The sequence below is a fragment of the Suncus etruscus genome, chromosome 2, assembly GCF_024139225.1.
Source record: "Suncus etruscus isolate mSunEtr1 chromosome 2, mSunEtr1.pri.cur, whole genome shotgun sequence".
NCBI classification, from domain to species: domain Eukaryota; kingdom Metazoa; phylum Chordata; class Mammalia; order Eulipotyphla; family Soricidae; genus Suncus; species Suncus etruscus.
The window spans coordinates 18,625,979-18,648,929 of record NC_064849.1 but is presented as its reverse complement, the minus strand read 5'-3'; the positions used below and the strand labels follow the sequence as shown (position 1 = coordinate 18,648,929).

The following is a 22,951-nucleotide window of genomic DNA, read 5'->3' as shown; positions in this document are numbered from 1 at the left end:
ACACCGGGATTCGAACCAACCACCTTTGGTCCTGGATCGGCTGCTTGCAAGACAAACGCCATTGTGCTATCTCTCCGGGCCCTATTATTATTATTATTATTATTATTATTGGTTTTTGGGCCACACACGGTGATGCTCAGGGGTTACTCTTGGCTATGCGCTCAGAAATCACTCCTGGCTTGGGGGACCATATGGGCACTGGAGAATCGAACTGCAGAAACGAACCAGGGTCCATCCTTGCTTGCAAGGCAAATGTCCTACAGCTTGTGCCACTGCTCCAGCCCCTCATCATTATTATTATTTTGATGTTATTTTGGGACACACTTGTAATGTTCAGGTGTTACTCCTGGCTCTGCACTCAGGAATTACTCCTATCAGTGCTCAGGGGACCGTATAGGATGCTGGAGATCGAACTTGAGTTAGCCTCATGCAAGGCAAATTCCTATCCTCTGTACTATCAATCGAGTCCCAGATTTATTCATTTTATTTTTATTTCTGGTTTTGGGGTCACACCCGGCAGCAGGGGCCACTCCTGGCTCTATGCTCAGAAATCATCTCCCACAGGCTCGGGGGAACATATGGGATGCCGGGGTTCGAACCACCGTCCTTCTGCATGTAAGGCAAACACCTTATCTTCACGCTATCTCTCAGGCCCCAGATTTATTCATTTTAAATAATCTTATAAACCATATCCCTAGATCTAATATAGTCCTATGTTAATGGGAGAGAGCAGTTTGATAGATATGGTACTCTATAAAATTATTATTTGGGGGCTAGAGAGATAGTATAGAGGGTAAGCTGCTTGCTTTGCATGCCTCTGATTTTTGTTTCAATCTCTGAAAATGGTCCACTGAATAGAGAGCTAGGAGTAAGCCCTGAGCACCACTGGGTATTGTTGTGTAATCCCCCAAAATATTTACATACACAACAGGTATGATCAACTTCCTCCTTCTCAAAGAAATTATTATGATTTAAAAAGCCTCCGTTTAGCACTAAAAGACATTGACTGTCGTAAAGGAGAATATATTGTCTTAACTGTTAATCTAATGCAAATAAATCCATAGATGGTGCTAGATGAGAAAGACAAAGATGCCCATTTTAAAATGAAATGGGCTTGTAGAGATAGTTCACTGTCAACAAAATTATAAGTGTTTTCTGAGAATTGTCACTCTTTGGAAATGAAATCTGTCTTTTCCATGCAAGCAGTAAGACACAAGATTGTTTCTTTTCCTGTCAAAACAAGCTACCTCACCCTTAACATCCAGTAGCAAGAACGTACTGGGTTGAATCACCGGTACAAAGTGTTCCAAAGTTTAGATTTCATAAAAAGGCCAAGCAACTTTAGGTAGAAATGGGTCATTTTTGCACATTATTACCCCTAATTTTTATAATAGTGTGATTTATCAAGTTGTTCACAATGCAGTCATTACATCATTAAATGTTCAAACATCAATCCCACCACAAATGTGATTTTCCCTGTACCAGTGTCTCCAATCTCCCACCCACAACCATAGGTGGCCGTCTTGTAGGCACAAACAAATTTACTTTTATTGCTTGTTACAACACACAGGGAACTGGAATGATCAAATCTTAGATCAACATAGGTCAATTAAAATGATTATTATATTATTCCATGGTGTTACTGAAGTCAGTGCCTAAGTCAGCTATGGTTGGTGCCTGTTGAGCTTCTGTTACTCTATTTTTTTGTTTGGTTTTGGTTTTGGTTTTTGGGCCACACCTGGTGACGCTTAGGGGTGACTCTTGGCTATGCACTCAGAAATTGCTCCTGGCTTGGGGAACCATATGGGATGCTGGGGGATAGAACCGAGGTCCATCATAGGCTGGTGCTGGCCAAGGCAAACACTCTACCATTGCACTCTGGCTCTGGCCCTTCTGTTACTTTTAGGTTCATAGAGCTTGGTAGATTTCTATGTAACTCTCCTACCAGATTTCCTGTGATATTATTGGACTGACACTACTATAAGACATAGAGGTTTCACACTACCATGTGGTCCAAATAAGGTAGCATGGCAGTTTGATAAGGTTAAGTCATTGAGCTGTGCTGTTTTTGTTGGAGGGTGTAGGGCTGCTGTAGTTTATGCAGAAAGGGGAATTTTGCCCCTGCTTCCCCACTTCTGAGAAGGTCCCAGAGGGATCAGCCCAAACCAGACTACCTTGGGAAGTCTTGGCAGCCATTAATATTTTTGAAGCTTGATGGAGGAGCCAGGAGGTGGGTCATTTTTGGATGCAATTGAGGTATTCCTTGAACCTGAGCACCCAAGTGAGAGTCTGCCTTTTCTCAGGAGCACTGTTGTGGCAGGACTGAGAGCAAGGTCATGAGAGAGAGGCTGACCAAGGGGCACCCAATACTTGGATATGATTGTGGAGAGAGAGCCAGCTCATCCCCGTGCTGTGAACACAGCTATGTGGTCTTTCAAAGAGGACAGAGGCATGAAGTTGGCATCTACCTGTGGAGGTGAACTAGAAGGCAGCACCCCCTGTACAGACCTGCAGGGGCCTGAGAATGTGTGTGGGGAGATTTACCTGGAGGAGAGGAGAAATCAGTGCTGACAGGGAATGTCTTGGGCTGTCTCCAGGGCCATAATACAAAATGAACTAAATGATGCCTTATTGCCAAAAATCAAATAGTATTAAAATAACTTAAAATCATTTAATAACTGGAAAAAGACCATAATATCTTTTTGTTTTGTTTAGCGACCACACCAGTGGTGTTAAGGACTATAGTTGGCTCTGTGCTCAGGACTCACTCCTGGTGGTGGTCAGGAGAACCTTATGTGGTGTTGGGGACTGAACCAGGGTTGGCAACATGCAAAGAAAATGCTTTCTCTGCTCTACCATCACTCCAGCGCCATGTCCATAATATCTTTATTTTACTTCATTTAAATTTTTTTTGGGGGGGGGCATACCTGGTGATACTCAGTGGTTACTCCTGGCTATGCAATCAGAAATTGTTCCTGGCTTGGGGTACCATATTGGATGCTGGGGATCGAACCAAGGTTAGTCCTGGATCAGCAATGTGCAAAGCAAACACCCTACTGCTGTGTGATTGTTCTGGCCCCCATAAAATTTATTTTTAAAAAATAATATCCCATGTCCATAATATCTTTTTTTTTGGTTTAGTTTTTTGTTTTGTTTTTGGGTCACATCTGGCAGCGCTCAGGGGTTACTCCTGGCTCTACATTCAGAAATCACTCCTTGTAGGCTCAGGGGACCATATGGGATGCCGGGATCTGAACCACCATCCTTCTGCATGCAAGGCAAATGCCTTACCTTCATGCTATCTCTCCAGCCCCATAATATCTTAAATTGAGAAACAGGTCCCCAAACTTTGTTATTTCATTAATAGGTTCATCTCTGTGGAATTTTAAGCATGTACACACATGTATCTGGAACAAATGATCTCCAAGAATGCTCTACCGTTTTTCTAGTCATTGGCAGAATTTTCAGGGAATTTTCCTCTTTTGACTCAGCTATTAAAATTTTTTTCCTCCATAAATGTGCCACTTATGTAAGAAGGAAAAAAAAAGTTACTGTAAGAAACCAAAACCAAAACACACACACAAACAAAACAACAGTAGCTTTATCCTATGCATAAGTTTACACCCTGGATCTGAATGTTCACTTAACTAACGGGGAACTTGGTGAACTTGGAATGGGGGGCTGTGATGTTTCCTAGTCTCTGGATTGACTGCAGTTGGGGGAAACATCTCTGCTTATGTAAAACAGTCTTGAAAAGCTCTTCAGTTTCCAAAAAATTACGAACCCAAAGATTTCAGTCGATTATTTCCTGGCGCCTCTAAAATTAAAACACTTACCTGGTATTTTTATCCACCTGCTGATTGAGGAGACTGTTTCTCAAAAATCCCCTCTTCCTTCCAGAATTCCCCAAGCATAATCCCCCAGGAGATGCTTCCTCCTTCCAGTGGTGGCCATAGGATCATCCTTAAGACCCCTGTGTCCCATCAGAGTCTCCCCCTCACCTGGCCAACCCCTCATAGCGCCCTGTGCTTGCCTGGGGACTGAATGCCATCTCCTCCTCCAGGAATCCCACCATCAAACCATCTCTGTTTGCTGTCCACTTGTTCCCCTTGGTCCTCTCCTTGTTCGTTCCAGCTCTGCCCTACTGGGCTACTCGGAGACAACTGGCTCATTGTTGCCTGTTACCTCGCACATCCTGGTGGCGCCAACACTTTTGTCCAGGAATCTGGAGGGCAGAGAACATTCTTTCCATATCAGCACAGTGCCTCAGTGCACTGAGCCTTGAGGTCACGGGCAAGCCTATCTTTCCACCTTTGAATATAGATCTCCTTACCACTCCCCATGATCAACTTGAGCTAAATGATGAGAGTCGCTACCAGCATCACAGTAAATTTTCTGTTTTCCCAACTTCTCATTGCTTCCTCGTTGCTCCAGCTGTGGACGCCTGTTTTCCTCCTAGAACCCATGCAGGGGGCTGCATGCATCCCATCCTTCTACCTGAGTGCAGCTTCTCCGCTTCTCCATGCTTTCACTGGGCTCCATAATGGTTCTCTCTTTTCTCCTAACCACGAGGTGGCTTTTGTCCAGCCTCTGAGGAGGACCCTTCAGCTGGCCAGAAATGCAACCATTTCCAGTTTTCTGTTTAGAATTAACACTTGGCCTTACTGGCATCAGCCATGTGTTGTCTGTAACAAGTGACAGTTTCTTGCCAGGAGAGAGAAAGCCTTCTTTCCCTGTGATCAGGGAAGTGACAGAGGAAAAGGGAAAATTCCTCATGCTGGAGCATATCTGAGATTGCACGATGTTCCGCCTTTAGCATGTGAACCCCGATTCCAGCACTTCTTACATAGGATCCCCAGCATTTTCTATTCTGGCTCTCCACCCAGCTCAACCTTTGAAGGGCTCAAGTCTGCCGAACTGAGTCAGAGATCTTTTTATTTATTTATTTATTTATTTATTTATTTATTTATTTATTTATTTATTTATTCGATTTTGGGCCACACCTGGTGGTGCTCAGGGTTTACTCCTGGCTCTGTGCTTACAGGTCACTTCTGGCAGGCTTGGGGGACCATAGAGGATGCTGGGGATCAAATCCAGGTCGGCCATGTGCAAGGCAATGTACAGCAGGCCTGCTACCCTCTGTATCATCTCTCCAGCTCCCTGTAAGAGATTTTTAACTGTATCTTTTCTACAGTTTGACTTGTAAACACTCTAGATGCTTATATATTCAAGTAATTGAAAAGCATCTGAAAACGTGGGAAGAAATCAGAGCTGAGACTCAATGGTAAACTAAAATCAATGGATCCAAATCATTATAAAATTGATACTATAACTGCCTAGGGAAAAGCTACTTCAAGTAATTTTTGGCATTATTGAAGTCAATGCTTCAGAACCCAAAACTCCTTTGCTGCTATGGGGGTGTTGAAAATAAACTGGATTTTGTTATGTGGCATCTCTGCTGTGACTGGAAAGTAGGTTTTTTTAAGTGCTTTTTTATTTTTTATTTATTTTTTATTTTTGGGCCACACCCAGTGATGCTCAGGGGTTACTCCTGGTTATGCACTCAGAAATCGTTCCTGGCTTGGGGGACCATATGGAACACCGGGGGATCGAACCATCCTGGTGGCGAACATCCTGGGTCAGCTGCGTACAAGACCCTACTGCTGTGCCATCACTTGGACCCCTTAAGTGTGTTTTTTTTTATCACTTTATTTAAATACCATGCTTATGTAATATAGTTGGTTTTATGTTGGGTCCTGTTTACTCCTTGACTTGACTGGTTATCGATGGATCCTCAAAGAGCTCCCAGAATGAAAAATTGATTCCCATTCTCTTATCCCTTAGAAGGGGAAGAAATCTTGGTAATATATATCCTCAGCAAATAAGCCACACAGATAGGAGGGTGAAAGGGTAAGAAGGTCGAATGAAGAGTCCTTTGTCAGCCTACTACCTGCTCCAAAAACCTAGAGCCAGCTAATAAACTGTCCCAAAAGACCCCAGCAACTCACTCTCAAACTATTTATTAGGCTCCCAACAGCGCCCCCATCTGGAAGGTAGTAGGTGGAGCAACAGGCAGAGATAATGCTTTCATATATATAACAGTTTTATTTCAGAGATACAAAATTATTCATGATTGAGCTGTCATGTATAACACCCTTCACCAGTGCACATTTCTTGTCATTAATATATCCAGTTTCTTTCCTTTTATACCCCTGCCTGGGACAGACATTTTTTCCTTCCCCTTCTTCCTTTATCTCCCCTTCTTTTAGACACTGTGGTTTGCAATATTGTTACTGAGGGGTATCATACTTTCATCACCCAGTTCTTGTCCAGAGTGATCATATTTTCAATTATCATTGTCCTAGTGATACCTTCTCTGCCCTAACTGCAGTCCTCTTGTCTTTGTGGCAAGCCTTCTACCATAAACTGCTTCTCATCTCTATTGTCTCTGGATATTACCAGACTATCTTTTTTATCCCACAAATGAATGTTGCTGTTCTATGTCTGTCCCACTCCTACTAACTCATTTTGTTCAGCATAATAGTCTCCATATTCATCCATGTATAAACAAATTAAATGACTTTATTTTTCCTAACAGCTGCATAGTATTCCACTGTGTAGATGAACCACAGTTTCTTTAGTCACTCATCTGTTCTCAGCAATTGGATTGCTTTCAAGATTCTGGCTATTGTTAATAGTGCTGCGATGAACATAGGAATGCAGAGGACTTTGCTACATTATGTTTTTTGGGCTTCTAAGGTACATAGTAGTGGTATTGCTGGATCACATGGCAGCTCAATTCTTGTTTTGTGAGAATATCCACACTGAAGCTAGATCTCCACCCCTCATCCCTTAATCTAGATCTTTGTAGAGGGAATCAGGTGGACAAAGGTGAAGGTGCTTGCCTTGACTGCAACTGACCCCAGTTTATTTTCTGATGCTGCACATGGTCCCCCAGGGCCACCATACACCACCATGGGTCACTTCTGAGTAAAGAACCAGAAGAAGCTCCTGAGCCTTCCAGGTGAGGCTCCAAAATCAAAACAAAACAAAACGAGAGAGAGAGAGAGAGAGAGAGAGAGAGAGAGAGAGAGAGAGAGAGAGAGAGAGAGAGAGAGATCTGTCACCATATGTAGGTAAGATGATCGGATGATCAGATCAGGGGTGACTGGGATCTTCATTAGTAGGATGGTTAGCAGAGGTTAGAAACATCTGTGGGAGAAGGTTGGGAAGCAGACCCCAGAGGCCAGAATACCCAGAGTTGGAGAGAGACTGGGCAGAGTCATCTCCTCTGACCTTCACAGTCACCATGATTTTGAACTCCAGGAAGGCAAGAGAACAGACCCCCTTTTATTTTTTGTTTGTTTGTTTTGGAGTTTTTTGAAGCTGTGTTTAGGACTGACTCCTGGCTCTGTGCTCAACAATGACTCCTGGAAGGGCCCAGAGAACTACATTGGGTGCAGGGGAACAGACGTAGGTTGGCCATGTGCAAGACAAGCCCCCTCCACACTGTAATATCTCTCTAGCCCCAACCTCTGCTGAGAAGAGGGACCTGGTGTCCCTCTTAAGAAAGGGGGAGTTATTGCTGTAGTGCTCACTGAATATTTAATTTGATATTTCTTTCTGTATTATGGTGGTGCTTCAATTACCTTTTTCATGTCCTCTCTCAAACTGAGGTTGAAAGCCTCTAGGACTCCGCCTATTTTTAGCTTATTTGGTTTTTCTTTTCTTTTCATTTATTTTTTTTTTTACCTCATTCTATTGCTTTTCCTTCCTTCAAACAAAACCACATAACTTGAATTATCTACCTCCGCCTCTCAAATAGAGGGGAAAACAAGGGAGGGTACCAGGACCAAACAGATATATGATCACTAACAGTAAGCTAGACAAAAAGGGGACCACCTATTCTAGCAGCCCAGAGGTTCAGGTGGGGGATATGGGTTGCAGGAAGGGAACGAGGATGGGGGGAGGACAAATTTGGTGATGGGTATTTCCCTAATTCAATGTTAATATGTACCTAAAATACTACTGTGAAAGATATGTAAGCCAATATAATCAAAATAAAAATTAAAAAGAAAAAGAAAGGGGGAGTTAAGAAAGGGAGATGGATGGGGCCTGGAGATAGCACAGCGGCGTTTGCCTTGCAAGCAGCCGATCCAGGACCAAAGATGGTTGGTTCAAATCCCGTGGTCCCATATGGTCCCCCGTGCCTGCCAGGAGCTATTTCTGAGCAGACAGCCAGGAGTAACCCCTGAGCACTGCCAGGTGTGGCCCAAAAACTAAAAAAAAAAAAAAAAAAAAAAAAAAAAGGGGAGATGGTCACCTTGTGTGGGATTCTAGTCAGAGGCGTTCATGGGGCTCACATTTGCACATTCATATATGCAACGCTCATTCACAAATCACAAACACAAAAACACACTCGTGTACTCACACATTCACATGCTCTCTCATACAAGTACTCAAAAATACTCACTCATGCTCCTTCACACACACATACTCAAAAACATACTTCTCTACACTCCCACACACAAACTCCCGCACTCAACACTACTCACATACCAACACACAAAACATATCCCCAAACACTCACGTGTTCTCGCACACACATATACTCACATATACTTCACTTCTACACTCGCATGCTCATAAACATACTTGCCCACAGATGCTGATACTCACATATGTGTACTACACTCATAATCAAATACACTCACAAACACACTCACTCAGAAAAACACACCCATGAAAACACTCACCCCAAACTCTCTCTCCTGCTTTTATCCACTGAAGAGTCGAATAATCATTGTCCTGCCTGCATGGAAAAACTCTTGGAGGACCTGACCTTGATTTCCACCCACACTACAGAAAGGCTCCTTGGAGAATGGAAAAGCAAGTCACGGCTCCAAGATTGGAAGGGACACATTGATATTTAAGGGTCCCCAACAGACCTGTTGGGGCTGGTCAGAGCATCCTAGGGAATGAGTTGAAAATGCATGAAAGCATGTTGAACTTACTGAGGGAGGCAGCAGACACAGGCTGGGAGGGAATCCAAGGGAGACTCATACAATCAATGACCAATCAATGGAGGGGTCTTCTTGGAAGGAGAGTGGCAAGTAAAACAAGGAGAGGAAATGTCAGGACAGCTACTTGCAGTTTTCAATGTCGTGGTTGGCTTAGGAAAGATCACGAACTGGTCAAGAATAACGTGGAAGAGACAGAAAAGCAGCTCTGGATAACTGACTAGTTACCAACAGAAGATAAAAAAGAAAAGGGGGCCGGGTAGGTGGCGCTGGAGGTAAGGTGTCTGCCTTGCAAGCGCTAGCCAAGGAAGGACCGCGGTTCGATCCCCCGGCATCCCATATGGTCCCCCCAAGCCAGGGGCGATTTCTGAGCACATAGCCAGGAGTAACCCCTGAGCGTCAAACGGGTGTGGCCCAAAAACCAAAAAAAAAAAAAGAAAAATTTTTTGAAAATTAAAACATACCTCAAGGCCAAAAGACCTCTGGAGCTTCTCTGTCCTTTCATACTCTTTGGGGCCTCACCCTGCCCTCAGAGGAGCCCCACTGCTCATTGCTCACCCCCCTGAACCCCACTGATGCTCCCAGTCCCATATCTTACAGAAGCAAACTCCTCTCTTAGGAAATGAGCCACGTGAAAAGCAAGAAAGAGCTCAAACAATGAACACTGTACATGACGTGTACAAGTCAGTTAGACAAATGAGTCCAAAATTAAACCACGAAAGGAAGCAAGACATGAAATAAGGCTAGGAAACAGTCCAGAACAACCAAAACAGCATATCTGCATGTGGAGACAGAGTTAAATGGAGCAAGGTAGCATTTTCACGACTCAGGTAATGCAAATTGTTTAGAACTCTAATACTAACATTGAGAAAGGGAAATTGGTGGGGTAGAAACAAGTATAAACTTTTGTTTTCTTCATAATTAATGTGAAGGGCAATAAAAATGCTCTCACTCAATTCCGAAGAAATTATCACAATTCAGAACAGTCTATTACCCTGAGCTCTTACCTCCTGGCCACATCCAAAGTATGCTGCTTGGGCATCTCCCATGAGCCAGGCTTTGTTGTGGAACTGGCAGAAAACAAGGGATGGAAGCTCTGTCTGTGGGTCTGGATGCTCCACAGTCAGCAAGCTTGGTAAATCTCCTTCAACCATCTCACGCATGTTCCTTATTGATTCTGACTGTAGTTCAATTTGACTGTCAACTCAATTCTTTCAACCAAAGGTGCTAAATACATTTTTCCTTCTCTCCAACTTCCTTATGAAGACAACATTATTTTCTTTCTTTTGTGAAGACAACATTTTAAGAGGAAGGAAAAGGGGAAGCATCATGCTATCTATAAATGCTCAATCTCCAGACAAAAAATAACCCCCACCAAAAATGACAATACCACCATATTTCTCTCTCTTCCTCTCTCCTACATCTCTCCTGAATCAATGACAGCAATGGTTGGCATCAGAATATTTTATCCCTCAATGCTTGGTGTCCTCATTACCCTTAAGAGCACTCCTAATCATTCCATAATCAACAAAGTAGTTTATGTTCAAATGTCTCTGGTAGCCCCCAAATGACTTTGGTTTTTTTTTTCCCAAATGGCTTTTACAGCTGGGATTTGGGAGTCAAGATAGAATCTAGTTCAAGCCCCCCACAAATAAGAGTCTTTCAGTTTTGTTTCTTGAATGGCCTGTCCCTGTTCTAGTCTTTTGTTGTTGTTGTTCATTTGTTTGCTTTTTTTGTTTTTGTTTTTGTTCCATGCTCAGAGGTGCTCAGGAGTTACTCCTGGCACTGTATTTTTGGAATCACTCCTGGCAGTCTCCAGGGGACCATATGAGTGGATGAGGATCTAACCCTATTTGAGTGCAAGGCTTGATTTCTGTTTTAACTTATTTCTTCAGAATTTCTTGTTTAATATCTTTTTAAAAAATAAAAAATAATTGAATCACCAAGAGATACATAGTCACAAAATTGTTCATGATTGAGTTTCAGTCAGACAACGTCCAGTACCCTAATTTGCTTCTTCATCTTTGCTTCCCCAGATCGTCTACAAACCAGAAGTTGGGTCTGATACTGAACAAGATCCCAATGAAGTATTTCCAGCAGGATGACTCAGTTTCACTGTCCCCATTCTGGAGCTTCTGTTCACAGCCTCCATTATCCCCAGTGCAAGTCTGACCATTTGATTCATTTGGAAGTGAATGGATTGGGAACCCAGGGAACTTGTTCCACCTCCTTGGGCAATTGCAGGTTGTTTGGGCACATTTCTAGGGCATCCTGCCTGTCCCCTGTTCCTCTGTGAGACAGTTTGTTGTGGAATTGTCATTATCAGCTCAAATTTGCCTGGTCCACTGGCTCCAGCAATATTTCACCAACATCACACTGGTTCCAACACATGAACAGAGGAAAAAAATGGAAAGAAGAGCACTTGATGCATTCCCATCAGCCTCCAGCTGTTCAGTAATGAACTATTCTAGGAGTTAGTCATGAGCACGCACCATCTACTGAGCCCCAACAGATGTCAGTGCCCATGGGGTGTCCAACCCCTGTGTGACTTATACACACCAAAGCACCTCAAAGCCAACCACTGACACACTGCTAAGTTAATTCCCAATTTTTTTTCACTTTTTTTTTTGTTTGGTTTGGTTTTGAGCCACATCTGGCAGTACTCAGGGGTTACTCCTGGTTCTGCACTCAGAAATCGCTCTGGCAGGCTAGGGGCACCATCTGGGATCCCAGGAATTGAACCTGGGTTTGTCCCGGGTCAGCAGCATGTAAGGCAAATGGCCTCTCACTATGCTATTACTCCAACACTAATTCCCAGTGTTTCTAAAAAGTTTTCCTCCACTCCATATTCCTTTGGCTTTTTACCAAAACAGAACGTTCTTTGGCTCATTCATTCATTCATTCATTCATTTATTCATTCACTCACTCAGGGCATGTTCTTTATGTAAGAGTAAATATCTGAGATTTAATCTATAAACATCAAGAAAGAGATGTGTACATCCCTTTTCAAACATATATTGATCAAAGTCACAATTTTATTTATTTATTTATTTATTTGGTTTTGGGCCATACCTAGTGGTGCTCAAGCATTACTCCTGGCTCTGTGCTCAGAAATTACTCCTGGTGGCCTCAAGGGACCCTATGGGATACCAGGGATTGAACCCCAGTCGGTTGTGTGCAAGGCAAACACCCTACCCACTGTGCTATTGCTTTGGCCCTTCTCGATCCTATTTCTGAGAAATTCCAGCTAAGGATGCATCATTAGGAATTACAACCCTGCCTCCCTCCTGCTCCCCCAATGTTGCATGGCATATAACACAATTTCCTTGGAGAAACCAACATGGGTAATTTGTGGGTCCTGTTTCTAACTGCTGAACCACGGCTTATGTGACTGGTTACTGTCCATAGAGGGGACGTGTTGACACTCACCAAAGATTCCAAAGTGAACAAAGATGCAACAGTGTCCGGGCCAGGCTGCTGCCAGTTCCCTCAACCCTCTGGCTGGGCCTTGCCCTGCACCCCTGTGGTCCTCCCAGAGACCCAGTTCAGGGCCCTAGTTGTCTGTGGTGGGCGATGCTGCCTGAACCCATCTCCCACCGTTTCATCTCATACACTGTTCCTGGCTTTCCGCCCAGGCGTGGCAGCTTGACTTGGCAGACACGTGGCTTTGCAACCCGGGAAGACCTAGCTCCTGGCATAGTAATTAAACTTGGGCCAAAATAGAGCTGCTATTATTCTACCTGGAGTCAACATCTGCCTTCACAGGCCCAGAGCTGCAGCAGCTCTAAGGGGCCGACAGCGCCAATTACCCTCTTTAGGCAGCAAGAGGGAAGCAAAGGCAAACTCCCTTCCGCAATGCTTGGCTGCTAGGGTGAGTGGTGTCAGGTACCAAGGCAGCTGGATTACCTCTTTCTTGCTCTGTAGCGCAACCCTTCTCTAGAATCTCCTCCCCCTTCTCTGCATGAGTGGTAGAGTGCTTATAGGTGAGATAAGTCATCGCCACATGAATAGTTCTGCAGACTCCAAAAAAGGGAGGCAGTGAGGGGACCAACCCTTCCCCCCTGCAGTGCTGTTCTGAAGGGCAGCCAAAGGCCTGTAGCTCATGCTTACTGATGGCTTTCCTGTCAGACTTGAAAGGGAGGAAAATGTAGAATGTTAGTCTAAGCACAGAGCAGGGGGAGCAACTAGTGCAGGGATAAAACCCAGTTAATCCAGGGGCCGGAGAGGGCATTTGCCTCACATGCAGATGGACAGTGGTTCGAATCCCAGCATCTCTTACGGTCCCCCGTGGCTGCCAGGGATGATTTCTGAGTGTAGAGCCAGAAGTAACCCCTGAGCGCTGCTGGGTGTGACCCAGAAAACCAAAAACCAAACCAAACCAAAACAAAACAAAATCCAGTTTATTCAGAAGACACTGACCATGTGGTCTTTAACCAGCATGTTGAAAGGGCCACAGCGATAGCACAGTAGTAGGGCATTTGTCTTGCACGTAGCCTACCTGGGACGAACCTGGGTTCGATCCTGGCATCCCATATGGTTCCCTGAGCTTTCCAGGAGCAATTTCTGAGCACAGAGCCAGGAGTAAACTATGAGTGCCACTGGGTGTGGCCCAAAATATAAAACAAAAACAGGAAACAAAAAAACACACCAAAAAAGGGAAGAAACAATTGCATAGCTGCAGACCTTGGAGGTCAGAGCTGGGCCTTCTATGCCCGCTTGGAGGGTATAAAGACTTCCTGGCTGTTCCTCCATTGAATGCTCCCCAAGCATTGCGCGAGGGCAACCTTCATATTTCCTTGAACATATTGTTTTTTTCCTCCATAAAAATTTGGTTCCAGGGTTACTGGAATCTGATGGATGAGAACACCTAAGAGCTCTAATTACATGCTAAGTCATTATAGCCTTTCTCCAGTTTCTGTGAGGAGCAAGTGTCAGGTGTTAAATAATGTGAGTGAGTGTGTGTGTGTGTGTGTGTGTGTGTGTGATTTTTTTAATATTGCCATATTCTTTTGATTTGGTTTGGTTGGAGTCTTAGAACTAGGATCAGCTGCTTTGCTCCATCTACCTTGGTCATGGAGTGGTGCATTTATCTCCAATAGTTATTGGAGATAAATAATAGTTATTTATTATTATTAACTAGTGAGGGTTCAAATCTGAGTGAATGAAAGAATTGAAATAATAATTCAAAAGGGAGGACATTTACCTTGCATATAGATGACTTGGGTTTGATTCCTGAGATCCCCGAGCACTGACAGGAGGGATTCCTGAGTGCAGAGTTAGGAGTAAGTTGAGCTTGGCTGAGTGTGGCCCCAAACCCAAACCCAAACAAAACAAAGAATTCACCCTCTTAGGATTTGGGGTGGGGTAAGAGGCAGGAACAGGGGAGGTGGGGACAGAGGGGGACATCCACTCAATCCTCCCTATCTTCCCTCATATGCTTTAGGGAATCAAATACTCAACTTTGATGAGTTATTCATTGTTCAGCTGTCCAATCACTTTTCTATGTTTTTTTTTTTTTTTTTTACAGCTCAGAGTTGGCTCTTAGGATCACCAGATCAACTAATACAGAAACCAAATCAAGACATTCTCTCAGATATCTTACTGCTAGCTAATGCTCAGAAACGCTTCAGATTACTTTCATTGTTCCAATAACTAATGCTCAGAAATGCTTCAAATTACTTTCATTGTTCCAATCACAGTCTGTTTGGGCAGTAATTGAAGCTTATCCTGCTGGCTCTGCAATCAGTGGTCACCCCGAGAGGGGTAAGGGGGACTCTATGGGGTGCTGGGGTTGAACCCTGGTTGAAAGCATGCAAGGAAAGCACCTACCTACCTGCTAAACTGTCATTCAGGTCCCCAATGTTGGTCTTTACGGTGAAGGCCATTGTGTACATTTCAGAGGAACATCCCATATGGGGCTAAAAGGGTATAAATCCCCTGCTTTGGATCTTATATGAAGGAATATTACCTCAAACAGGGACCATCTGAGAGTGCTGGGCAGGATTCCCACGTTTGATGCAGTTTATTTGGTGCCAGTGTTTGCTGGGCTGGATTTAATTAATCCCTTTTCCCATCTTTTGTTTTTGTTTTTGGGCCACACCAGTGATGCTCAAGAGTCACTCCTGGCTATGTGCTCAGAAATCGCTCCTGGCTTGGGGGACCATATGGGACGCCGTTGATCCAACCGAGATCCATCCTAGGTCAGCCGCATGCAAGGCAAATGCCAAACTGCTGCGCTATCACTCCTGCCCTTTCCCTTCTCCCTTCTAGTACAAGTTGCTTATGACCTGTGAGAGTTTATTGACATGAGACAGTCAGGATTGAAGCCTGTGTAAAGACCTTCTTAGACTACAAGAAGCCAGGGAAAACTGGGTTTTGCTGGGGAGAAAAACAGATGTTCTGTGTCCTGTTGCCCTGGTTTCCATCTCCTGCTCAAGCCAGTCCATAAAGTCAAGTTAAAACAAAACAAAACGGGGCCGGAGAGATAGCACAGCGGTAGCGCGTTTGCCTTGCAAGCTCTGACCCAGGACCAATGGTGGTTCAAATCTCGGCATCCCATATAGTCCCCAGTGCCTGCTAGGAGTGATTTCTGAGCAGAGAGCCAGGAGTAACCCTTGAGCGTTGCCGTGTGTGGCCCCAAAACCAACGAAACAAAACAAGACAAAAAGAGGGACTGGAGTAATAGCACAGTGGGCAGGGCATTTTGCCTTGCACATGGCCATCCTGGGTTTGATCCTGGGCATTTCATATGGTCTCCCAGCCTGCCAGGAGTAATTTCTGAACACAGAACCATGAGTAAGCCCTGAATACCCTTGGGTATTCAAAACCTCAAATAAAACAAACAAAAACACTACCACCAACAATTAACAACAAAATTTTCAAAAAAAATAAAAAAATACAACCACTAGGGTTATCCTTGTTGTTTGCTTATTTGTTTGTTTGGGGCCACATTCAACAATTCTCAGGGGTTACTCCTGGCTCTGAGCTCAGGAATCACTCCTGGAGGTGCTCTGGGGGAACATATGAAATGCCAGAGATTGAATCCTAGTTAGCTACATGAAAGGCAGGTGCCCCACCTGCTGTGCTATCTTCCTAGTCTTACAAACACTAAGATTATGATTAGTAATAAGAAAAAGTTAACAGAAAGACCAGGTAGTACAGTTATTGACCTTGCAGCCAACCCAGATTTGATCCCTGGCACCCCAATGAGTCCTCTAAAGCACTGCCAGGAGTGACCCCTGAGCATAGAGCCAGGAATAAGCCTGAGCACAGTTAGGTGTATCCCTAAAACAAAAGGAACAATCGCCTGATGCTATTGAATAGATAGGATCTATCATTTTAGAGTTTATAAAGCAAAATTAGTTTCCTAAAAAGTTAGGGCTCTACACAGTCAAGCAAACCAAATAAGAGGGCATATGAAGGACGATGACTAACCAGAAGTAGGAAATAAAGCACTAAGTATCAGCCTGCCTATCTCTAGAAGCTCAAGGATTTAAATAGTAAGACAAAAACAAAATAAAAAGGGAGGAGATTGAATTTGACAGTGGGGTAAAGACAGAAGCAGTAAATTCTTAGAGTGGCAGTAATTATAACTGTAAAACCAGGCTGAAGAGGTCTTGCTTGTAGAGACCCTGGTTAGAGTCACAAAACTACACATGTTCCCATGAGCACCACCAGGGGTCACGTCTGAACACAGAGCCAGGAATAGCCCCGGAGCACTGCTGGCTTGGGGCCCAAACTCCACGCCTCCCCCAAAGGTAAAATGCAAAAGGAAAGCATTTCCAAGGTGATTTAAATAAAGGGAAAGTAAGAAGGAAGTTTAAAAAACAAAGCCTGGAAGCTGAAAAGAACGACATCCTAAGAAGAATGACAGGTATGACAGGTTAATACAAAAACAAAAAACAAAACAGAGTGTTTTGAACAAATGGGCCTCGTGCCAACAGTCTAAGACACTTTAGACGTAATTATGAGTAGGAAAAAAAATCTGTGCTGCCAGCACAGCCGGAACCCGCTTATTCTTGTTATATTTTAAATGTCAAGGGAGTCAGCATGTCCAAGAGATCATTGATTTGGACCCTTAAGATCTGAGCCATGGCCCAGTCACTTAAAACCAAAGTCAAGTCCCAGGGGCCCTGAGCAGGGGCTGAAGCACCTCCTGAATCTCCTTCCCTGTCAAGCCTGCCTGTGTGCCCCAGGGCAGCCCGCCCACTCTGGGAGATGTAGGATGGAGGGAAAGATGCCCTTCAAAGGCGGAAAAAAAAAATTAGAACTGCCAAAAATAAGATGTAGCTGTCAAAAGCGTATGAAATTAGCTGCATAAACTGTGAAACAGAAGCCACAGATATATTTATTCTGAGACAGGGTAAAAATAGAAGCAATTTCAGAGAGAGAAAATCCACACCTTTCAGCAACCATGTCCATGCGACCTGAATGGCCCTTTGAATGGTCTTGTGCCCTTTGGGCGATGTGGGGTTGCAAGAGAGATGACTTGAAGATGCCTGCTTGCATTTCGTTACTGAGTGCATGAGGAGCCCTGCTGTACTCTGGGAGGTGGGGAAGCAGGCCCAGAAATGCGAGGGAGTGGGGGCAGTAAATCTGGGGATTAGGGATTCTATCGAAACTTGCTAAGGATGAAAGGGTGATGGTTTCCCAGTGAACCTGACCCCTGCTAGGTCAGCTGTGTGCCCTTGCAGCTTGCATGAATTATTCATCCTTCTGCCCACTTCTCACAACCTCCTTTCCTTTCTCCCTTCCCCTTCCTTCACTCATTTCTTTCCTCTCTCTTCCTTCCCTCCCTCCCTCCCTCCCTCCTTCCCTCCTTCCTTCCCTCCTTCCTTCCTTCCCTCCCTCCCTCCCTCCCTCCTTCCTTCCTTCCTTCCTTCCTTCCTTCCTTCCTTCCTTCCTTCCTTCCTTCCTTCCTTCCTTCCTTCCTTCCTTCCTTCCTTCCTTCCTTCCTTCCTTCCTTCCTTCCTTCCTTCCTTCCCCACTGTACTCTTTCTCTAGCTATTTTTAAAAGCTTAAAAAATATGGGCATTATGCAAATCAAATGTCTTATTTGGCTGCATGAACTGCAAAACAGATTATTGCTATTGTGTACAATTTTAAGCATACACTACAATGGCTAGAAAGAATATGAGCTGGCCAGCTTTAATAATTCAGCTGAAGGTTTATCTCCATTCATCTCCACCCCACCCACTCCTTCCCTGGGCCTGGATTATTTTGAAATCTCAGACATCTTGTTACATTTTAAATGTTCCAGAATTCATTTCTAAAAGATAAGAACTTATAAAAAATACCCACCATGCCACTAATATGCCTACAAAAATTACTCATTTTTAAAGTTTTGATTTCATGTTTTTAAAAATGTACTGGTTTATGGGACTGTGTAATTCAGGAGTACAATTTCTTTTTGTTTGTTTGGTTTTGGGTTTTGGCCACACCCAGAGGGGCTCAGGGGTTACTCCTGGCTCAGAAATCGCTCCTGACTTGGGGGACCAATTGGGATGCCGGGAATTGAACCTGGGTCCATCCTGGGTCAGATGCGAGCAAGGCAAATGCCCTACCGCTGTGTTACCACTTCGGCCCCTTCAGAGGTACAATTTCATACCGTCTCAAAATGTCTATCCTACATGGCACCCACCACCCAGATACCTACAGCCTTCACCATCTCCCAGTGATCACCTGGTCTTCATGGCACTTTCAGCCCTCCTTCTTCTAGAGGGCATCCTCAGTCTGGGTCAGAATCCAGGGTTCATTTGGGTGCTTTGACTTTCTTTGTTCTTTTTCATTCCATACATGAGTGAAATTATCCCTTATATGTTTTTCTCCTTTCATCTTCTTTCATTTAGTTTCATTCAGTTCCTTGCTAGCTTGCAGTGCTATTTAATTGCATGCATGGACCACATTTTCCTTTGCTATTCATCTGTCATTGGGCACTTGGACTGTTCCTCCTGGTGATTTAGAACAGCTGCAATGGTTTTAGGTGTATCTAGGTCTTTGAAAACGGAGTGTTTTTGTGTTCTTGGGTCATATGACAATTCTGTTGTTGTTTTTTGAAAAGTCTCCATACTGTTTTTTTTCACAGAGGTGGAACCAGTTCACACTTCCACCAACAATGAATGAGTTACTTTTCTCCATATCCCGCCAACTTTTTATTCTTCTTTGATATAGGCTATTCTCAGAGACGTATCTCAGTGTTGTTTTGATTTTCTTTTTCAGGAAATAATAATAGTGATAATAAAGACAATAAGTGATAATAATAGCCACACCCATTTGATGCTCAGGGGTTACTCCTGGCTATGCACTCAGGAGGGACCATATGGGATGCCGGGGGATCGAACCACGGTCCTTCCTTGGCTAGCGCTTGCAAGGCAGACACCTTACCTCTAGCGCCACCTTGCCAGCCCCAGTAATAGCACTTTTTTAATGGGCCATCTATAGATCTTCTTTAGAGAAGTGTCATTCTTCTCCTCATTTTCTGATAAGTTTGATTATTTTTTGTTGTTGTTGAGTCTTGTAAACTCCTTATATATCTTGGATCTTAGTCCTTTGTTAAATATATGGTGAGTGAATATTTTTTCCCTGTTGAGCAGAGAATATTCCCCAGCCTGCTTTGACTGTTTCAATGTCTCTAGAGCCTCAGCTGGTCACTCTCTTAAGTGAAGTGAGAGGAAGATGAGACAGTGGGGATATGAACATTGGTGAGTTGGTTCCCATTCCCAGCCCCTGTAATGTGGATCTGCTTGCAGTCATTGTGCAGCTTCAGTACCATGACTTTCCCCTCCTCACCCCTTGTTACCAAATGGAGATGGACACCCTTAAAGGTTCTGCAAATGGAGCCCCAGGGAACAGGGGCATGGCAGGTTCCAAATCAGCTCCACCGAGTACCTTGCAAAATGGAGGACTATTTTCTGGACTCAGATGGGAGTTTGAGAGGCTCAATCTTGCCTCCTGTCCCAACTTCTCTGATGTCATTCTGTGGCTCCCCACCTCATTAAAGACTCTTCTCTCAGATGGGAGACCCAGACCCTCCCACACTCAATATGCTTAGGGACTCAGGTTTCCTTCTCATCACCAAGATGGTACCCACCCATGTGGGGACAGACCCAGGATTCCTGCCATATCATCTCTTGAGGCAATGGCCCCAAATATACATACATGACCCCAACAGGCCCAATTAGATTGTTTTTCCTAGAGATTCTCTCTAAGTGGCATGTTAGAAGTTTTCCTTCACTGTGAATAGTGCAGCTAGAATGTCACACTGGCTGTGGCTGTCTTTGGTGGTCTTGGAGTAGCTGACAGGCAAAAAGAAGAAGCTGGTCTGAGGAAAAGAACAGAATCTAGAAAGAAGCAGAAAGCAGAGGGCCAGGGCTCTTCTGTGTCCCTCTGAATTTGATATGCTTCCAAACCAAAATGCCTCTCAATCTTAGATTCTTTGCAATTTCACTATCTTTATATAATACCTATGTACCTAAACAAATTTTAATAGGCTCTGATCATTGTAATCAGAAGAGCTATCATCAGTGACTAAAATAAAGACCTATATCTCACTGTTTCTTGTTTAACATTACACTGGAAGTTTTTTGCCAGTGTGGTAAGGCAAAAAAAAAAAAATTAGAAAAAGATTGAAAATAAAGAACTGAAATTATCTTTATCCATATTTTGTTTGTTTGTTTTTTGGGGCATACCTGGTGACCCTCAGGGGTAACTACTGGCTCTGCACTCAGAAATTGCTCCTGGCAGGCTTGGGGGACCATACGGGATTCAGAAATTGAACCCAGGCTGTCCTGGGTCAGCCTTGTGTAAGACAAAAGCCCTAGTACTGTGCTATCTCTTCAGTCCCCTTTTTATTCATTATTGACATTTTTTCCCCCACATTATCTTAATTTTAATTAATTTGAGGCTTTCAAGGAATGGAAACTTGTAAGTACAAAAGAGTAGAGAGGCCAGAGAGATAGTACAAAGGATAGGGCTTTTGCCTTGCCCATGGCAGACCTAAGTTCAATCCCTGGAACCAGATCTGGTCCCCCTGAACCTGGACAGTAGTGCTAAGCACAAAACATCAAAGAAAAGCACATTTATTAATCATAGAAAAGAAAAAGCAAATCAAAGAAATAAATAAAGTTGGATACAAGGAGGATAAAAAAATAAAAAAGAAATAGAAGTTCACAATTTGAAGTTGAAAATCCAAAATATATTAAAACAACTTAATAAACACAAGAAAAAAGGCTGGCTTTGTATTTCTACAATGTAGGTTTTTGTTTTAACAATTCAAACATACTTGTCGTATGTTGAAATAAATAGAAAGTTCTATTTTTTTCTGGGTGAATAGATGGGTGATTTGCTTTAGCTGCTATATTTTTTTTGGACGTAAGTTAAAAAGAGTTTACACCAGGAAATAGTGAAGGGTTTTAAACAAGACTTTGACTTAAACTGGCTTCCAAATTAAAAGTATTCTGATAACATTGTAAAGTTAAAATGACTTCATAACATGTGAAAGTTATTGTGGATGTTCAGACGTAAGATGTTCATGAACAATTGAGCATGACGTGAAAAAAATACTGAAATAGAAAATTAATAGGACATACTGTCTCTACATGCGGAATAAAAGTAAAGGAGCCATACAAGGTGACTTTGCTTTCTCTTCCTGGTATTGTACTTTGCCAGTAGCTGGAGGTGGAGTTAGATCTTCATTGAGTTTAGTCTGGTAGGGTTGGTATGTGAACATCGTAGAAAGGAAGTCATATTATTCATGAAAACAATTTACAGGACTTCTACATTTTAGGAAGATGGCATGAAATAATACAGGAAATAATAGACTACTGAAAAAGGTCAAGGAATAAAGAAGACCAACATAAGGGCCTGGAAAAGGATGCCACAGAAGCAGCTTGCATTTGACTCATTTAAGTGATAAAGAGCCAACAAAACTTAGGATGATTATTTCTGTTTCAAAAAACCAAAAGGATATTTGATGACAAGAGATATTAATGATTTAACTAACTACCATCACTTTTAAAGATTTGTAAAATGCTGTTATAAAAATATAACAAAATGAAGGAAGGAGGAGAAAAGGAAGCCTTTGAGAGTAGATCAATAGCAATAGTGTACTGGGATCTTCTCAGGCTGAGAGTCTATCTCATCACTTAGGGTGCTGTTTGGCAGTGGCTTTGTGTGGGGATAATGATCTACTTCTTGAGGAGCCAAGAACTGAGGGTAAAAAGGGTTAAATGTGGGGTAAAAGGGCTCGGAGAGATAGCACAGCGGCGTTTGCCTTGCAAGCAGCCGATCCAGGACCAAAGGTGGGTGGTTCGAATCCCGGTGTCCCATATGGTCCCCCGTGCCTGTCAGGAGCTATTTCTGAGCAGACAGCCAGGAGTAACCCCTGAGCACTGCCGGTGTGGCCCCTCCCCAAAAATGTGGGGTAATGGTGGTTGTGGGTGAGGGAATAAAGGACTAGAAATGAGATTGTAGGGCGGTGTTTTAAAGGGGGAAGGACAGAATACAACATGGACATTCTGCATATTGCAAACATACATTAATCCCTAGGAAATCCAACTAAATATCTATAACATACATGTATTTTGAAAATGGAGAATGGTTTTGAAAATGGAGAATGGTGAGAAAAATCGTTGCCAGTGACTTTCCCAATCTAGCCCCTCTTGTGTTGGGTAGGGGTTGGGGAAGGCCTGGAGTCCCTTCTAGACTCCTCCCCAGCACCCACCTCACTGGCTCCCTGGGCTGGCACCCAGGGAAGGCCCTGGAGTTCGGGAGGAAGGAGAGGGAAGACAGCTGAGGGTTGCCTGAGCCCCCAGCACTTCCAAGGCTTGGAAAGAGGCCTTTGACGTTTGGTCTCTCTACACCCCAAAACAGAAGGCTCAGTGTAGAACCGGAAGCCAGGAGTTCCCATTACTGACAGTTTTGTGTTCCTAAAA

General features: G+C 43.6%; 1 protein-coding gene across 1 annotated transcript in view; it reads right to left on the bottom strand.

Annotated features, from left to right (window-relative positions):
• Positions 1-22,951, bottom strand: part of NGEF (neuronal guanine nucleotide exchange factor) — an 81,674-nt gene that overhangs the window by 52,121 nt on the left and 6,602 nt on the right. The gene's annotated exons all lie outside the window — the stretch shown is intronic.